General features: G+C 38.3%; 1 protein-coding gene and 1 long non-coding RNA gene across 2 annotated transcripts in view; both read left to right on the top strand.

Annotated features, from left to right (window-relative positions):
* NIBAN1 (niban apoptosis regulator 1) overlaps positions 1–17,896 on the top strand; it is a 174,043-nt gene that overhangs the window by 5,742 nt on the left and 150,405 nt on the right. The gene's annotated exons all lie outside the window — the stretch shown is intronic.
* Positions 356–4,670, top strand: LOC139037445 (uncharacterized). Its single transcript, XR_011490268.1, has 2 exons — positions 356–714; positions 2,417–4,670. It is a non-coding gene; the product is annotated as an uncharacterized lncRNA (long non-coding RNA).

Raw genomic sequence — 17,896 nt, forward strand, 5'->3', positions numbered from 1 at the left:
CTATTACTTTCTGCTACCTTTAGTCTTTGTGAATGGAAATCAAGACTTTAAGAATTTAATGTGAGTTGAGTTTCTTAATCTAAGAAATCTCATTAAAAATAAGGATACTTGGCTGAGACAAACCAGCGTTTTCTCCTGTACTTGTGGAAGAAAGAGTGGTCTTCCCTCTTGAGTCCCAATTCATGCTTTGATGAATTCATAGAGTCAGATGCTAAATCAAGATCTGGTCTTGATGAAACACATTTTTCTCTTATGGACATTTGCTACCAGAAAACTGCTTCCTCAAGAGAGCTTTAGTAATAGAAACTCCTAGGATGGTGATAATGATTTTAAAATTTTATTTATTTATTTATTTTTTATACTAGTAACTCCTATGATGACCATAGTGATTTTTATTCATTTATCTTGCTGTGAACTATTGAACTGATTGTGGTTTTACTGTTATTCTTTGGGGGGAGATTATCTGAACTGGATTCCCAGGTAAGAAGTGCAATAGCAGGAGCACAATTTGTGACAGTAGTTTCTAATTCAATCAAAGTAAATGGACTGTGAAAGTTCTACAAAATATTTTTATGTGCTGTATGGCAGTGAATTTTGATCCCTTAATCAGAAATTTTATTTTCTTTTCTTTTGTCCGTGAAGCTAGCTAACACCATTTTAAGAAAAAAGATACCTACAGCAGTTTGCCTTGTGAAATGGAAAATGAAGTCAGAGGTGAGGATAATAATGAAAAGGAAGACAAGAGAACAAAAGAGCACATTTCATCTGCTACAATCTGTTTTAAAGCACTTTAGTAAAACGTGACACGAGGGCTAAAATTCTAACAGTTCCAAACTAAAACATACACACACACACAATCCCAAATGTAATACACATTTTCTCCTTTGAAGCTGGAAAACTCATTTTAAAAGAGACCAGCAAGTTGCTGCCAGTAAGAAAATGCAAGCCAGTTTATAAAAGTGCCTCTTTTTTTGGTACTATATGTTTTTTCTCACAGGAGTGAAGAAAAGATTTATATATGAAAGAAATTAATTTGGTTTTACACATTGCAAGATCTAAGATCCAAAGAAGTTTATATTTCTCTGCTTGATGTGTTTGGATGTTGCTGTGGATAGATTAGAATAAATCATAAGTTTTAAACTAGGAGCCTTGAGTGCTTTTTAAAAAGTCCATAGTCTAAAAATAAATAAATAAAAAGTCCACAGTCCAAAGGAATTTTGGAAGAAGAGTAAAGATCTCCATGCCAAACCATGGGGACTTTTTTCTTTTTCTTAAAACCATTTTTTATTTCAAAATAAAACATAGGCTCCAAAACCATATAAACAAATGCATAGCTTAGTGCATCATTATAAGCTGAATATCCTGTAGCCATCACCCAGGTTAAGAAATGGAAAAAGCTTCAGTAGCCATCTTCCAAAAAAACCCCAAAACTATTCCCAGTGATTGTTGTTCAGTCCTAAAGAAACTGGTCTCTTCAACAGGGTCCTGAATTTTAAAATGCTAGGTCAATATGTAAAATAGATAGCTAGTGGGAAGCTGCTGCTTAACACAGGGAGCCCAGCCTGGGGCCCTGTGACAATCTAAAGGGATGGGATGGGGGAGGAGGGAGGCTCAAGAGTGAGGGAATATATATGTGTAGTTATGAGTGATTCACGTTGGACAGCAGAAACCAACACAACATGACTCTTAAAGCAATTATCTTCAAGTTAAAAAAAAATGAAGTCATTCCCCACGGTCAGATTCTCCATCCTAATTACAGCTGCCTCATGGATTGACAGCTGACTGTTGACAGCACAGTTCCTTCAACAGAAGAAACATCAAGATTGATTTTTGAGGAGGGTCAACAAAATTTTTTTATTATTATTTTACGTTACTCATCTGAGAGACAAATGAAAAGAATAGATCTCGTGATGGAAAATACTATTTAAAAGTTTCCAGATTGTGGAGCAGAGAATTATTCTCCTTTATGGTCTAAGGATATATTCTGCCCCTAGTGCCAAATAAATTTGAATAAAACTAGCTATTTTTCTTTACTAAAAAAACAAAGTGCTAGGTCAGAGTTTGCAAGAAAGCAAAGACCAGAGCTTTTTATGGCTTAGCCTTGGAACAGCACAGTATTACTCTACCATATTCTATTGGTTAAGGCAAATCTCAGGGCCCATTTAGATGCAAGAAGAAGGAACTCCACAGTCATGAATACCATGAGTTGTGATTCATTAGGGGCTGCCAATATAACAAATGACCACACTAGACATCCTAGATTGTATAGTAATGACTTCCTTATATTTCGTATGGTTTTATCACCCAACAGTGTATTTTTAAACACTATAGTTTAGTCTTGCCCATTATAAAAATCTCTGTCTTAAGTTTTCTTGAATCTACAGGTTTCCCTTACGTCTCTAATTTTTACTTGCAGGTGATATATTGACAGATCTGGACCTTTGGACATGTGGGTTTTCCGCAGTCTGGAAATTGTGCATGGTGCCCTTCCACACACTGCTCCTATGTTTTCTACAAATTGACAGGGATATTGAGATGTGACCAGGTTGAGAATTAATACTTTTGTCAAGGCTATAGGTGGTGCTGTGTTCTTCATTTGGAGGCATCTAACATTTGGTTGTTTCTTTTGGTGATGTTAACAGACTCAGCTGGTAAAGAATCCGCCTGCAATGCAGGAGACTCTGGTTCGATTCTTGGGTTGGGAAGATCTGCTGGAGAAGGGAAAGGCTACCCACTCCAGTATTCTTGGACTTCCCTTCTGGTTCAGTGGGTAAAGAATCTGCCAGCAATGTGGGAGACCTGTGTTTGATCCCTGGGTTGGGAAGATCCCCTGGAGAAGGGAAAGGCTACCCCCTGCAGTATTCTGGCCCGGAGAATTCCATGGGCTAGTCCATGGGGTCACAAAGAGTCGAACATGACTGAGTCACTTTCATTTTCACTTAGCAGTTATTGATACTCATTGCTGGGACCCATTAATATCTCTGGGATTGAAAATGGTGATATTCTAATTATGTCATTTTGTTTTCATTTATTAGCTTGATTAATTTTATGTAGTGCTACTTTCCTTATTTACTATTTAGTGACCTCATATGGTAGTTCACATAGGAAAGGCAGAATAAAAAACTTTACCCTTTCATTTTATTTACCAGTTTTCAAGATAATTTTGGGTTTCCTCTCATCCTCTGAAGATTATGAATTAATTTTAAAAAATATTATGAACTTATGAGCTTGTTGTAATTCTTATCCTTACTGAAAATTCTTATCCTTATTGAAAATTCCCATCATTGGCAATGAAAGCCTTTTCAAGTTGGCTCCTGAGTCCTTTTGAAATTACCTCTAGTAGTGTTTGATAGCTTTCTTATCTTCTGGTAGGTCAAAATGTTCTTGGTTCGTCATGTTTATTTCCTATCCCACACTTGAAATAAGCAGTGTCTAAAAGAATCCCTGATTTCTCTTCGTGGAAAATGGTATTTAAGAAGACAGTTTGGGCCTAGGGAGGCCAACTGGGTTGGCTGTTGTTTCTGGACCATTTTAATAGACAGAAGTATGAAAGAAAAATTATATCTTCAACATTATATAATGGAATTAAGTATCTTCAAATTCTGCATTATCCCACTTAATACATGCAACTGTATCAGACAATAATGTGAATATTACCACCATCAATTATGATTGCAGAAAACTGTTGAACAAACTGTTTTAAGAATTAGTAGGGAGGCTCAAGAGGGAGGTGATAGATGCATAATTATGGCTGATTTGCATTGTCGTATGGCAGAAACCAACACAACACTGTATAGCAGTTTTTCTCCAATTAAAAAATAAGTTGAAAAGAAGAATTAGTAACAGAAGTTTTATACGTGCCATCACAGTTCTCCAATTTTATTTTATGATTTTGCTGTGTCAGAACATATAACCATTACGTTATATTCATTTTTCTCATTTACTCTTTGTTTTCCAAGTTAGTGTTACTTAATTCATCACTCCTTATGTTGATGTCTCTTTGGTGTTTGAAGCTCATTATCTAGTAGATTTCTCAAGTAGAGCTCATTGGAACATAAAGAAGCATGAAGACAGGACTAATTTAGTGGCTCAGTGATATCATCAAAAGTCAGCTTATTTTTATCTTTCTGCTCTCTGTGGGTTAGCACTCCTACTGTTGAAAGATGACTACAGTAGTGAAAGATACCACATTCTTAAGTAAAGCAATGTCCCAGAGGCTGAGAACAGGACTATCTATTCTTTTAGTCTCTTTATAAGAGCAAACTTTCTCCAGCTTCACATAACAGACTTCCTTTGATATGTGACCCACTGATCAGAATTGGGTCACGCATTCTTTCCTAAGCCATCACTGGTAATAGTATGGAATTATCATGATTTGGTTAGACTAATCCAGAATCACCCCTGGCTGGGGCCAGGCCCTACCTTCTCTGAAGTCCCTGGCTATAGCGACACCTGAACAAAATCAGGCTCACTTGACAAGGAAGAAGCATGAGTGGCTATTATATGGTAAGTAAGCAACATTACAAGTTTTGATAAATGTTATGAATGGAATAGAAAGTGTAGTGAGCTTGGAAAACTGATGGTAGGGCTAGGACATGAGATACACGGAAGATATAGTGCTCAACAGGATAAGGAAGAATATTTTGAGTATAGAAAACAGTGTATAGAAAGGGAAGGAGAAAAAGAAACTTGAACAAACTGAAGAAAGGGTGGTATGGGTGGAGTGCAGTGAGCAAGTGAGAGTGTTTGGTGGAGGGGCTTCTCGTAGCACTCATTACCAACCAACATTTTAATAAAATGTGATTTTTAGTTTTTTAATGCCTGCCTATCACTGACTTTCACCTTCAAGAGAGCAGGGTCTTTGTTTTGAGAGATCAGTGTCTGATACATGGCTTGTTACCACTAAATATTTGCTTAATAAATTAATGAGAGGAGAAAAAAATTTAAACTATAGTGAATATCCTAAAAAATAAGAGAAGTATTGAGTTTGGAAAACAAGTTCAGGTTGCAAGATAATGCAAGAAATGATGATAGTAGAATAAGAAATATCTCTTGGAAATTTAAAATCTAATGATCAAAAAAATTAGAAATTCAGGTGTTGCTTTGGAAAACAAAGTTGAGAAAGTCTTGCAAAAATAGAACAAAAAGAGCAAAAGATAGAAAATAGAAGAGGCAATATTAAAAAATATTAAAAAATTCAAGAGTCAATTAAAAAATTTCAGTGTCTGACTCTGAAGTTCTCATAAATAGAGAACAAAGAAAATGAAGAGAAAATTAGCAGAGAAGCAATCTAAGACCATTTTCTAGAATAGAAGATCACGTGTATCTGATTTTATAGAGTAAAACAGTTCCTGGAGGTTATCCAGAGCTAGAAATAGTTTACATCTCCATTATCCCAAATAGAAGGACATTAGAAAAACAACAACAGCAACAAAATGTAAGAGAAAGATCTTGTAATACACAGAGCATTGTGTGGAGTCCTCAGTAGTGTGTGTATATGTTAGTTGCTTAGTCATGTCCTACTTTCTGAGACACCATGGACTGTAGCCCGCCAGGATCCTCTGTCCATGGGAATTCTCCAGGCAAGAATACTGGAGTGGGTTGCCATTTCCTTCTCCAAGTCCTCAGGGCTTCCCTGGTAGCTCAGACTGCAAAGAGTCTGCCTACAATGCGGGAGACCTGGGTTCGATCCCTGGGTCAGGAAGATCCCCTGGAGAAGGAAATGGCAACCCACTCCAGTATTCTTGCCTGGAAAATCCCATGGACTGGGGATCCTGGTAGGCTACAGTCCATGGGGTTGCAAAGAGTCTGACATGACTGAGCGACTTCACTTCACTTCTCCAAGTCCTCAGTAGTAGTGAACAGAAATTAAGTCTAAACTCTTAACACTTGTCTGAACCTGCTCTAATAAAAAAAAAGTGAAAGCAAACCTCAAAAGGATCAAACTGATCCTAAGTAACTTAACTGCATGCCTGAACAAAAATCCAGTATTCCTTATAGGAATACAGTAAAAAATATATCCAACAATGTAAAATTTACAATACTAAGCATCTGATAAAAAATTACCAGGCAAATGAAAAAACAGGAAAAGATCATAACTCAGAAGGAAAAAAATTATCAATAGAAACAGATTTAGGAATTACAGACATGAAGAAATCAGCAGACAACGGTGTTAGACAGTTTTTTATAAATATGTTCCATGTGCTAAAATAGAGGAAAATATGAACACAGTGAGGAGAGAAATGGAACACAGAAATAATTCTTGTCTCCAGGTCTCTAGGAAAGAGTGATATGAATACCATGTTTTTGGGTCTGTTGGAACAGCTGTTGGAGAATGTAGTTGTACTACCTTCTGCCAACATTCTCAGTAGGTTTGGGAGAGGAGTGGAGCATGTCTTCATGAGGGATTGCTGAGATGAGGCTGGTCTGGGGCCAGGACAGATGAGCAGGGTTGACTGAGAAATGAAGGGAAACTGTGGATGTTCTTTCAAAAAGGCCATTGTTAGTGGCGGTCTTGTACCATTACCTTGGAGTCTCACACAGGACAAGTGACAATTTCTAGGATTAGCTTAAGAATTCAGAAGTTTTCCCAATTTGGATTGAAGATGCTTGTTTTTAAAATTATTTCCTACGTAGGTGATGCTGAGTGAGTTAGATAGGTATGTCTGAATAATGTGTGTGTGCTCAGTTGCTTCATTTGTGTCCGATTCTTTGCAACCCCATGGACTGTAGCCTCTGTCCATGGGATTCTCCAGGCAAGAATGCTGGAATGTGTTGGCATTGCCTTCTCCAGGGGATCTTCCCGGCCCAGGGATCGAATCTGCATCTCCTGTGTCCCCTGCCTTGCAGGTGGATTCTTTTACTGCTGAGCCACAAGGGAAGCCTGAATAGTGGTCTAAACAAAACAGATGTAGTTAGAATAAAGGTAAATTTCACTCACAACATTAATAATATTGTACAATATCTGGAGTAAGTGATCACACTAGTCAATCCTAAAGGAAACTGGGCCTGAATATTCATTGGAAGGACTGTTACTGAAGCTGAAGCTTCAATACTTTGGCCACCCGATGAGAAGAACTGACTCTTGAAAAAGATCCTGATGCTGGGAAAGATTGAAGGCGGGAGGAAAAGGGGACAGACAGAGGATGAGATGGTTGGATGACATCACCCACTTGATGGACATGAGTTTGAGCAAGCTCCAGGAGTTGATGGACAGGGAAGCCTGGCATGCTACATGGGGTCCAAAGAGTGGGACATGATTGAGGGACTGAACTAAATATCTGGAGTATAAATATCTCCAGCTGTTTCATTGTTAAGAGAGATTAAATTAGTAACATTAATTGAAATGTACTCGGTGGTAAAGAATCTGCCTGCCAATGCAGGAGATGCGGGTTTAATCCCTAGCTTGGGAAGATCCCTTAGAGAAGGAAACGGCAACCACTCCAGTAATTTTGCCTGGGAGATCCCATGGATAGAGGAGCCTAGTGGGCTACAGTCCATGGAGATGCAGAGTTGGACATGACTGAGTGACTAACCAACAACAACAATTTAGATTTAAAGCAGCTAAGAATATTGGAGCATAAGTAAGACCTGTGCATTCAATTGGGATATCAATTCTTAACTAAAAAATGATAACTCCTGGCCTGAGGAGTGATAATAATGATAACAGCAACATTAAACACTAACTAAGAGTGCCTACTCTTTGACATGCAAGTGAATTTCTCAGAGAATAAGCAACAGAATATCAAATGTTTGTCCAGAAATTGCAAGTTTGGCCCACATAGCTTTTTCTTGTCCACATAGCTCCTTTCTGATAAAAAGGAGCATCAACTTGATAAGATTTGAACAGTGAGTTATTCACTTTATTTATAATTTTGTTTTCATTTATTTGTTTATTTTTGATTGTGCTGGGTCTTCATTGCTTTGCAGACTTTTCTCTGGTTGTGGTGATAGGGGGCTACTCTCTAGTTGTGGTGCAAGGGCTTCTTATTGTGCTAGCTTCTCTTGTTGCAGAGCGCAGGCTCTCAGACTGTTGGGCTTCAGTAGTTGCGGCACTGAGGCTCAGTAGTTACGGCTCCCCGGCTCTAGAGCAAAGCCTCAGTGATCATGGCACACGGGCTTAGTTACTCTTCAGCAAGTGGGATCTTCCTGGACCAGGGATCGAACCCATGTCTCCTTCACTGGCAGGTGGCTTCTACCACTGAGCCACCAAGGAAGCTCAACTTACTTACTTTAAAATGTGATGACAAAAGAAAAAAAAAAAATGAGCCTGAAACATTTATTAAACCCTTGATTCCATAGCTTAATTCTAAATGATTTGACTATATTTTGAAGTGAATATTTTCAGTAGATGAGATTTTAAGTAGCTTAATCTAGAAAGTAAAATTTGTCTACATGTTAGCAAACATAATAGGGAATTTATAAATAAGTGAAAGCAGGCATAGTAGGTCACTTTAATAAAATGGTACCTTTAAACAACTTCTTCATTATGAAAGAAAATATATTTGGAAAATAAGACACAAAAGACTCATAAAGGAAGATTTTAAATTAGAAAAACAATCATGATAACCTCCTGAGGATTTGCTGAGTCTGAGGCTGGATTCTCGGTAGATTTCGGATCTGATAACTGGCTGTGCTGTTTCTCATGTAAAATGGGGACAGCAGTAATGCTCAGTGAAATAAAAGGAGTTCAGGAATGAAGTTCATATAATTCTGGGATTTCCCAGTCCTACTGTCTTGATAATCAATTTGTTTTTACTATCAGAAACAGTATCAGGCTTTCCCAGAGTAAATAATTGGCTTTCAGACACTGCTGAATAATACCTATCTCACACATTTGTTCTGTAGACTAATTAATGTTTCAGAGTGTTTAAACACAATGCCTCTACAGAAGCAATGGCATTATAATTTGTTGGGACCCTCTAGTATTGTAATTAGTACTAATTAGATTCTTTTCAACAGCTTGTGAAATGTTCAAATTGCTGCAACTAAGGTATTCTGCTTTATTTATTCATTATGAAAAAGTCAGACACGATGCTTTAAATAGAGCCTTCAAGCAGTTATTCTCAAGATTCTGCATACATCCTTCCCCTCCAGCCAGGGGACGTCAACAGCAGGACACCTTTCTAGGAACTGTTATGGGGAAAGCAGTTCCAACAAGGGGCCAGGAGTCAGTTCACACTGGCTGCAAGCATGAGTCTGGCCAAGCCTTCTAATTCAGAGTTCAGTGCCATTGTATTGGTAGTTGAAAATCAGCCATGGTAGGCTTTTTTTGAGACTCAGTTTACCAGCACATCTTTGCCACTGCCCGTCTCTTCAATGCATGGAGTCTGGTTGCAGTTGTAACCAACTTCAGGCATTGGCCTGAAGCTACATTTCAGTTGTACACTAGAGTGGGCTAATTGCTGAGTTCTCCTCACATATCAGTGACTTGACATGATAATGATTTATTTCTCACTCATTACACAATCCAGTATGATTCAGTGTGGGATAGAGAAGGGAGTTAGGGTCATTCAAGGACCCAGACTCTCTCCCTTTAGTGCGTTGTGCCATGGAGCCTTTTGGCAGTCTGTTGAAATCTGTGGGTCTCCTTCTCATAGTAACATTTTTACTAACATTGTAAGCCTAACACTTAGGCTTACAAAAGAAACCAATTTTATTGAAACACAGATATCAAAATATATTAAAAACCTGTGACATAATAATATATGTGCTTCTTTATTAATGCATTCAATGATAAGGTCCCGTGGAGGGTCTGATAACCGCTGTCACATTGATGAAGTGCTATTGTACGATGTGCAGTTAATGAAATGTGCCGGGAAGAATGTGTGATCTCTGCTGAGGGGGAGGTCACAAGCTCTGTTAAATTCTACTGTGGTTTGCCTACATTCATACTGAAGGAAGTGATGAATTCGAGTTGGAAGTTAATAGAGGTAAAGACATTATTTCCCCCCATTCCACTTTTGGACTCCCTGAATTCTATCCGAAGATCCCATAAAGATCCATAGACCCCAGATTAGGAACCCCTGACCTAGTGACTCCTCTATTCTTATGACCACAGAGACCTTAATTGAACACACTGCATATGTCTGTAGATAAGAGAAAAGGGACAGTGTTGAATTAGGGCAAACATTTTATTGACTGGGCCTGGAGGTGACTTACATCATTTCTGTCCAACCCTTGAATTTCCACATAACACAGCTTCCTTCTGTATCCTTCCATTTGGCAATTACCATAAAAAGTCCTGTCACTTTGTTAATCATCTCTTCCCTAACATCTCAATATGTTGACCCTAATGTTTTAATGAATAGTTTTTCTACTTTAAATGTAATCTTGCTTTGAAGGTAAGCTATATCCTTAGGTAAGAAAAATCCAAACCCGCTAAATGTGACTATTGACTACTTGAAATACCTCTAATCCAAATAAAGATATGATGCAAATATAAAATATGTATCAAGTATTGAAGGTTTAGTAGAAAAAGGAAAGAATGTAAAGTATCTCATTAATATTACTTAATACAAATTACACATTAAAGTGTAATAATATGACTTATGTAATGATATGTAATGTAGTGATATGAAGTGAAGTGATATGATTTTGATCCTGTTGGATTAAATGCATATGTAAATAAAATACATTAAGTACAAATAAAATAAAATTAATTCAATCTGTTTAAAAATTTTAATATGCTTCTAGGAAACTTTAAATTATGTTTGAGGCTCGTGTCTATGGCTCATATAATTCTTTTAGGCACCTGCTCTTGAATAAAGACTGGTGGAAGATTCATAGAGCTGCAAGGGTCCTTGGAGATAAACATCTAATCCAACCACCTAATTGTGGTCTGAGAGACTGAGTTGCTCCTATTTGTATAGCCAGTAATGACAGATGTAGGACTGGAACTGAGGTCTACGCTTCTGGTACAGAGCTATTTTCATCAAGTCCATCGTATTTCTATCAAACCAAACCCAGCCCCAAATCTCTAAGCTTTAAGTTTCCAGTCCATACCAGAATACACTGTAATTCAGAGTTATACAAAAAATCCTGAAAATGGCAAGTTTTTCCTTTGAATCTGATGTATTATTCAGCCTCAGGTTCAAAACTTAAGTACAACTTCCTCCTGCTAGTGAAGAATCGCAGACACAGGTAGGCAGACAGAAAGGCTGGTGCGTGACGTCCTCCTTCAGGAAGTCAGATGAAAGAGGCTGTGAGGTCATTCCTTCTCATGTACTCCCCTCTCTTGAATGTTTAAGCTCATAAAGAAATGCTGCACTCTTGTATCTTCTGGATTTTGTCTTAAAGAAATGGAAACATGTGGGACCCTAATAGTTAGCATGATCACCCCTTTCTCCCAGTCAGGAGGGAGCACAGTGGAGAGCAATTAAAAGAACTAAACGGTGGGCTTCATTTTCTTTTCTCCCATTTTTCTTCTTGGCTCCTGCTATGAACTCTAGAGACAAATTTAAGAGGATGTCTGGAATCTTTACTGACTTTTTCATTCCAGAGTATTCCTTCCCATGGATTTTTTTCCCTCTTCCAACTCACTCTCCCTCTATAATGCACCAAGCTTCATACGATCACATTTGGGCTATTGTGTATTTAAATAATATTTAAGATAAAAGGATAGACAAAAACCCCTTATCTTAAATGGTGTATTGCCAACACATCATTTTTTCCCCTTTTAGGAATTTTAAATAATGTAAGTGCTTCTTTAAAAAAAAAAAAAAAGCTTTATTTTGGCTGCTCTGGGTCTTCATTGCTGCGTGAGCTTTCTCTAGCTGTGGTGTCCAGGCTTTTCATCGTGGTGGCTTCTCCTGCTGTGTAACATGGGCTCTAGGCGCAAGGTCTCAGTACCTGTGGCTTATGGGCTTAGTTGCTCTGTGGCATGTGGGATCTTCCTGGACCAGGGATCAAATTCATGTCCCTGCATTAGCAGGTGGATTCTTTACCATTGAACCACTGGGCAAGTCCTGTAAGTGCCTCTTGAAGCATATAATTTGTCGATGCTGTTGAAATAACATAGTTGCCTTACTCCACACTCTTTGGAAAGCGTTATATGTCACCTAGACTCTGGGATGTCCCATTTTCTCTGAAGTTAGTTACATTTTTCTGCATTTTCAGTAGTCTCTAGAATTCTAAGTTCCAGAAGAGCCATAAAGAATGCCGCCTCTTGACCCATGACAACTTTGTGACCCATTTACCAGCACGTCTCCTGTTTTGTCCTTTCCCCTCTTCAGTATTGTTCTTTGGCACTTCCATCAGAAACACCTGAGGCATACCATAACTACTTTGCTTATTTCAGCTCATTACAGTTATTGACATCAATGGATGTCTGAAAAAGAGAGCACAAACACTTAGTGTCTCTTTATGGTTTTCATGAAAATATTTGATGTCTTGAGATCTGTTGAGGACTAAACTCATCACTTCTCTAAGGATTTTTTTTTTCAATTTTGCATTGTGAATTAAAAGGAGAAATATGTATATATATTGCAGATGAGTGTAAGATGTTTGCATTTATAATAAAAAATTTCAAAATGGTATTTATATATCTGTCCCATTTTCAGAAAAGTGGACAAAATAAAATGAATCTACAGAGCAGATAAATCCTTTTAAAACTTTCATCATACGTGTTACCTCTGCAGCTTTCTTGATTCAACAGAACGTTGGCTCTGTAGGTTGACTGCTCAAGTTCAGGCACTGACCCGTCACTCGCTAGCTGTGCAAGCTTTTAAAGTTCTCTAACATTGCAGAGTCAGACACAACTGAGCATGTGCGCACGCAACCTCCGCTGACCCTCATTTCTTCAGCTATAAAATGGGGATCATAGTACTGCCTCAGATGGTGATTGTAAGGATTTCCTGTATTAATCCTTGTGAAGTACTTAACCTTGCTAGGGACTTGGACTCTCAACTGTCAGCTGTTCATTCGTTTACAATAGTTTTATCTTATTTATTCTAAAACCAAAGTAAAAGATTTTAGATAAATTGTACGTTATATAAAGTCCTTTCCCTTAAAATTCTTAGTCAGTTGGTTTGAACCAGAACTGAACTGATACACATTTTCTACTGTTCATGGAGTTGAGACTACAGCGTGCTCCAAACTCGGTAGAGAGCATGAACTTTTGGGATAAGTGCATGACGCTCAGCACAGAAGAACTTGCTTAAGTGAGCCTTGGTTCTAACACTTACATCTGACTTTGGCCTTGTCTTTAGGCCTCAGTTTTCTTAGTGAAACAAGTCGTTTAATTAATTGTCTCTCTACAGAACCTTACTTAGGATGAACTTATAAAATGTCATGGGACAGACCTATTTTTTATGGTGAGGCATTCATTACATATCTTTCCTTTCAGTCATCAAATCAATTGTACCCTGCTTCATGAGTTGAGATGAAAGAAACAAACTAAACTGCTCTCGAGGGGCTTTATTTATTTAATTAAATTTAAAAGAATATTTTTATTAATTAACTTTCTGACTTTTTAATATATTGTTTTGTCCGTATACTTTTCCTGAGTACTTATATAAAGTGAAATGCACAAATTTTAAGGATGTAGCATGATGAATTTTTACTTAGACATCTATGTAAACATAATACATAGATTATGTATGTATCATCAAAATGGGCATTTCCAGCATCCCAGAAAGAATACCCTGTTATATGCAATGCCTTTCTATCGCTAAGATTATTACTGTTCTGAGAATAATAAACTCAGAATCATGTTGGCTAGTTTCTCTAATTCATGTAATCAATAGTGGAGTCTTACAGACTCTTCTCAGATAAGAGTCTGATAAATATCTAATAAATAGAAGAGTCTGATAAAAATATCTCTTCTTTTCCATTCTCTCTGCCATCCTCCTAATTCAGAGCCTTATTGCCTCATACCTAGAACACTTTCACAGACTTTCCTCCCCCTCGAGGGACTTTATCATGGAAGTATTGGTGGAAAAATAAACTGAACAAATAGTAAGATGGCATGTGATAGTAGTATTGTGAAGAAACATAAGAGCAGAAAAGAGGAGAGTGTGGTGAGGGCTGCTACTTCAGATAAGGGATTGGGGAAGCCCTCTATGACATTTAAATGAGGTGCTAAAGTGGGATACAGGAAGGTCTGGGGGCAGGTACATCCTGGGCAGGGGGAGGAGCAAGTTCCAAAGCTCTGAATTTGGAAAGGAGCTTATCCTGTATTAGGAACAGCAGGAAAGCCAGTGTGGTTAGAGAGGAATGAGCAATGGAAGATGGGGCAGAGAGGTAGGGAGGGCCATATCACAGAGGGACTTACAGGCTCTGGAAAGGATTTGGGCTTTTACTCTGAACGAAAAGAGAGACCACGGGGAGTTTTGAGCAGAAGAGTGAAATAACCTGATTTCTCTGACTGCTGTGTAGAGAAGAGATTGTAAGAGGGAAGTGGGAGAAAGCTGGAGATTACTTGGGAGGCTAGATCTGTGATCCAGGTCAGGGAAGCCTTGGACTAGGGGGTAGCTGGAGGTAGTAAGAAGTGGCTGAATTATAAATACATACTGAAGATAGAGCTGCCAGGATTTGCTGATCAGGTCTACAGAATAAGAGGGAAGAAAACTGGCTTCAAGGACAACTCCAAGTATTCTCTGACCTGAGCAACATAGAGAGTGGAGTTGCAACTTACTGAAACAGAAGATTGGAGAAGACACATTTTGAGAGTGAAGGGTTAATTTTTAGGCATGATAAGTTTGAGATCCAAGTGGAGCTATCAGACAATGGACATCTCCTCTAATAATAATTGCTGTATGTTAATTTTTAAATTTTTATTGGAGTATAGTGGATTTATAGTGTGTGTCAGCTTTAGGTGTACAACAAAATGAATCAGTTATATATATATACACACACACACACACACACATATATATGTGAAAGTGAAAGTCACTAAGTCATGTCTGACTCTTTGTGACCCAATGGGCTGTACAGTTCGTTCATGGAATTCTCCAGGCCAGAATACTGGAGTGGATAGCCTTTCCCTTCTCCAGGGTATCTTCCCAACCCAGGGATCGAACCCAGGTCTCCCGCATTGCAGGCAGATTCTTTACCAGCTGAGCCACAAGGGAAGCCCAAGAATACTTAAGTGAGTAGCCTGTGCCTTCTCCAGCAGATCTTCCCGACGCAAGAATCGAATCAGGATCTCCTACATTGCAGGCAGATTCTTTACCAACTGAGCTATCAGGGAAGCCCATATATATATATATATCTCCACTCTATTTTAGATTCTTTTCCCATATAGGTCATTACAGAATATTGACTAGTGTTCCCTGTGCTATACACTTGGTCCATATTAGGTATCCATTTTACATATGATAATGTATATATGTTAATCCCAGTCTCCTAATTTATTCCTCCCTGTCCCTTATCCCCATGGTAACCATAAGTTTGTTTTCTACATCTGTGACTCTATTTCTGTTTTGTAAACCTTTAATTATCTGATAGGCTCTGTGTTAAGAACCTTCACAAGTTGTCTCATTTAAATCCTCACAACAATTTTTTGAGATAGGTACTATTACCATGCTTACTTTGCAGATGGTAAGACTGAGACCCAGGGAGATTATGTCTATGGTTATGGCCACATGTATATTAAGTAGTGGGTGGTATTCCTTCTGAAATCAAGGCCCTGCTCTTAACACCATCACTATATTGCCAGAGGCTGGGCTTCATAGTAACCTAGCTGAGTTCCATCAGTTGCTTGATCTTATTGTCTTAATTCTCATGGATGCATTGAAGGTTGTTGAATTCTGGTCAGAAATATTGTTTATTATTTAGGAGCAGAAAGATGCTGATGATATGTATTTGCAAAGTATTTTACCTCTGAGGATTACAAATAATTTTTAGTGCCAAATACTATAATTTCAGGAGAGCACTAAGAACAGTCATCTAATGTAATTATTGTTTTTAAAGGAAATAAGCTTGGATGCTGATCTATGTCCATTATTGTCCTCTTTTACAGCAGAACTAGGAATTTGGCCATGAATTTTCCTTTCTGGCAAATCCTAATCTGAAACCAGCTTCTTATTTGTGATGCTATGGAGCAAGTGAAGTTTTCCCATCTATATATCATGACAGCCTTTAGATGAACAAGCAGAAGTATAATCATGATGTTCTCATTTGCATAAGCATCTCCCTGACAGGTCATCAGATATCTTTATTGTTCTCCGGTACATTTCATGGACTGCTGAAGGCATGCATAATCATCTCTAGTAATTCATCTTCTTACCTAGTTTAATGGTCCCTAGTATATATCAGGAGAATGATGGAGTGAAAAGTCAGTGTCCGTGGCCTGCCTTCTTAAGGATGTGGAGTAAATTATATGGGGAATAAATTACATTAGTTCTTTCTCATTATTCAGTTATCTTTTGCAAATTTCATCTTATTAGGCTAAACAATGCTAGATGACCTAAAAAAATTGTGTACTTTTTCACCAACAGGCTCAGATTCCTTGTTCAGCATCAAGCTAACTGATGGTCAATCATGAGACCATCAACTTTAAATCAGGGAAGACTCCTCTGCACTCACGATAGATCTAATACACTCCCTTGAGGTGAGGTTGAGGTTCCTTACCTTTATAACCTGATGGCTCAGCTGGTAAAGAATCCACCTGTAATGTGGGAGACCTGGGTTCAATCCCTGGGTTGGGAAGATCCCTTGGAGAAGGGAAAAGCTACCCACTCCAGTATTCTGGCCTGGAGAATTCCATGGGGTCGCAAAGAGTTGGACACAACTGAGCGACTTTCACTTCATTTCAAGCACCGTGTATACCTAAGAATCTCTTGAAAAAAATTCCATAGGCATATTTAATAGTGATTATTATATTTGCCAATTCTTAGTTCTAAGGGTATGTTCTTCCTGCTACATATTCTTGAATATCTTGATTGTTCTTATCCAGGAGGAGATTGAATAATCAAATAATCTAAGAGCTCTTTTCCCATTCCCATTATTTTTCTACTTCACCATTATTTGAGGGTATCACTGTAAATGTCCCATAGTTTAAGCAGATTTTTGTAAAGGAATGAACACTGCTTGCTTACCCCTTTGAAAGGGAATTAAACGTCATCTTATGTTTGAATGCCCTTATAAGACCATGAGCGGCTTTCAATACCTCCAGTAACAGGAACCTCATTATCTCGTAAGGCCAGTCTATCCATATTTGGATTATGATTTTGTGAGTGAATTCTGCCAGAACTAGATGATTCTGTTTCCACCCCTGCCTCTCAGCTGACACTGCGCTCCTCCTTTGCCCGGCACCAGCCAGTTCTCCCTGGCCTTTGGTCCTTGGTTGCACTCAGGCTCCCGTGTGTATAAGGGATATATTCTACAGCACAGAGAAATATACTCATTATTTGGTAATAACTTTAATAATTTCATTTATTTATTTTTGGCTGTGCTGAGTCTTTGTTGCTGTGTGGGCTTTCTCTAGTTGCAGCGAGCAGGGGTGACTCCGTTTCTGTGCGTGGGTTTTTCATTGCAGTGGCTTCTCTTGTTGCGGAGCTCGGACAGGCTCTAGGGCGTGTGGCTTCAGTAGTCACGGCTCCTGGGCCTCTAGAACACAGGCTCTGTAACTGGCGCGTGGGCTTAGTTGATCTGAGACATGTGGGATCTTCCTGAACCAGGGTTCGAACCCGTGTCTCCTGCACCGGCAGGCGAATTCTTTACCTCTGAGCCACCAGGGAAGCCGTATTTTGTAATAATTTTAAATGGAGTATAATCCTTAACAATATTGAATCATTATGTTGTACACCTGAAACTAATATAATATTGTAAATCAACTATATTTCAATAAGAAAATAAAAAAAGAAGGGCACTCTCAGTCTGTAAGAATCTGGGACTCAAACCCACATCTGTCTGGTCAAAGCCAGACCTCTTTTATTTTGGTATAGTATATATA

This window comes from Odocoileus virginianus, chromosome 11 (genome assembly GCF_023699985.2).
Source record: "Odocoileus virginianus isolate 20LAN1187 ecotype Illinois chromosome 11, Ovbor_1.2, whole genome shotgun sequence".
Lineage (NCBI taxonomy): Eukaryota > Metazoa > Chordata > Mammalia > Artiodactyla > Cervidae > Odocoileus > Odocoileus virginianus.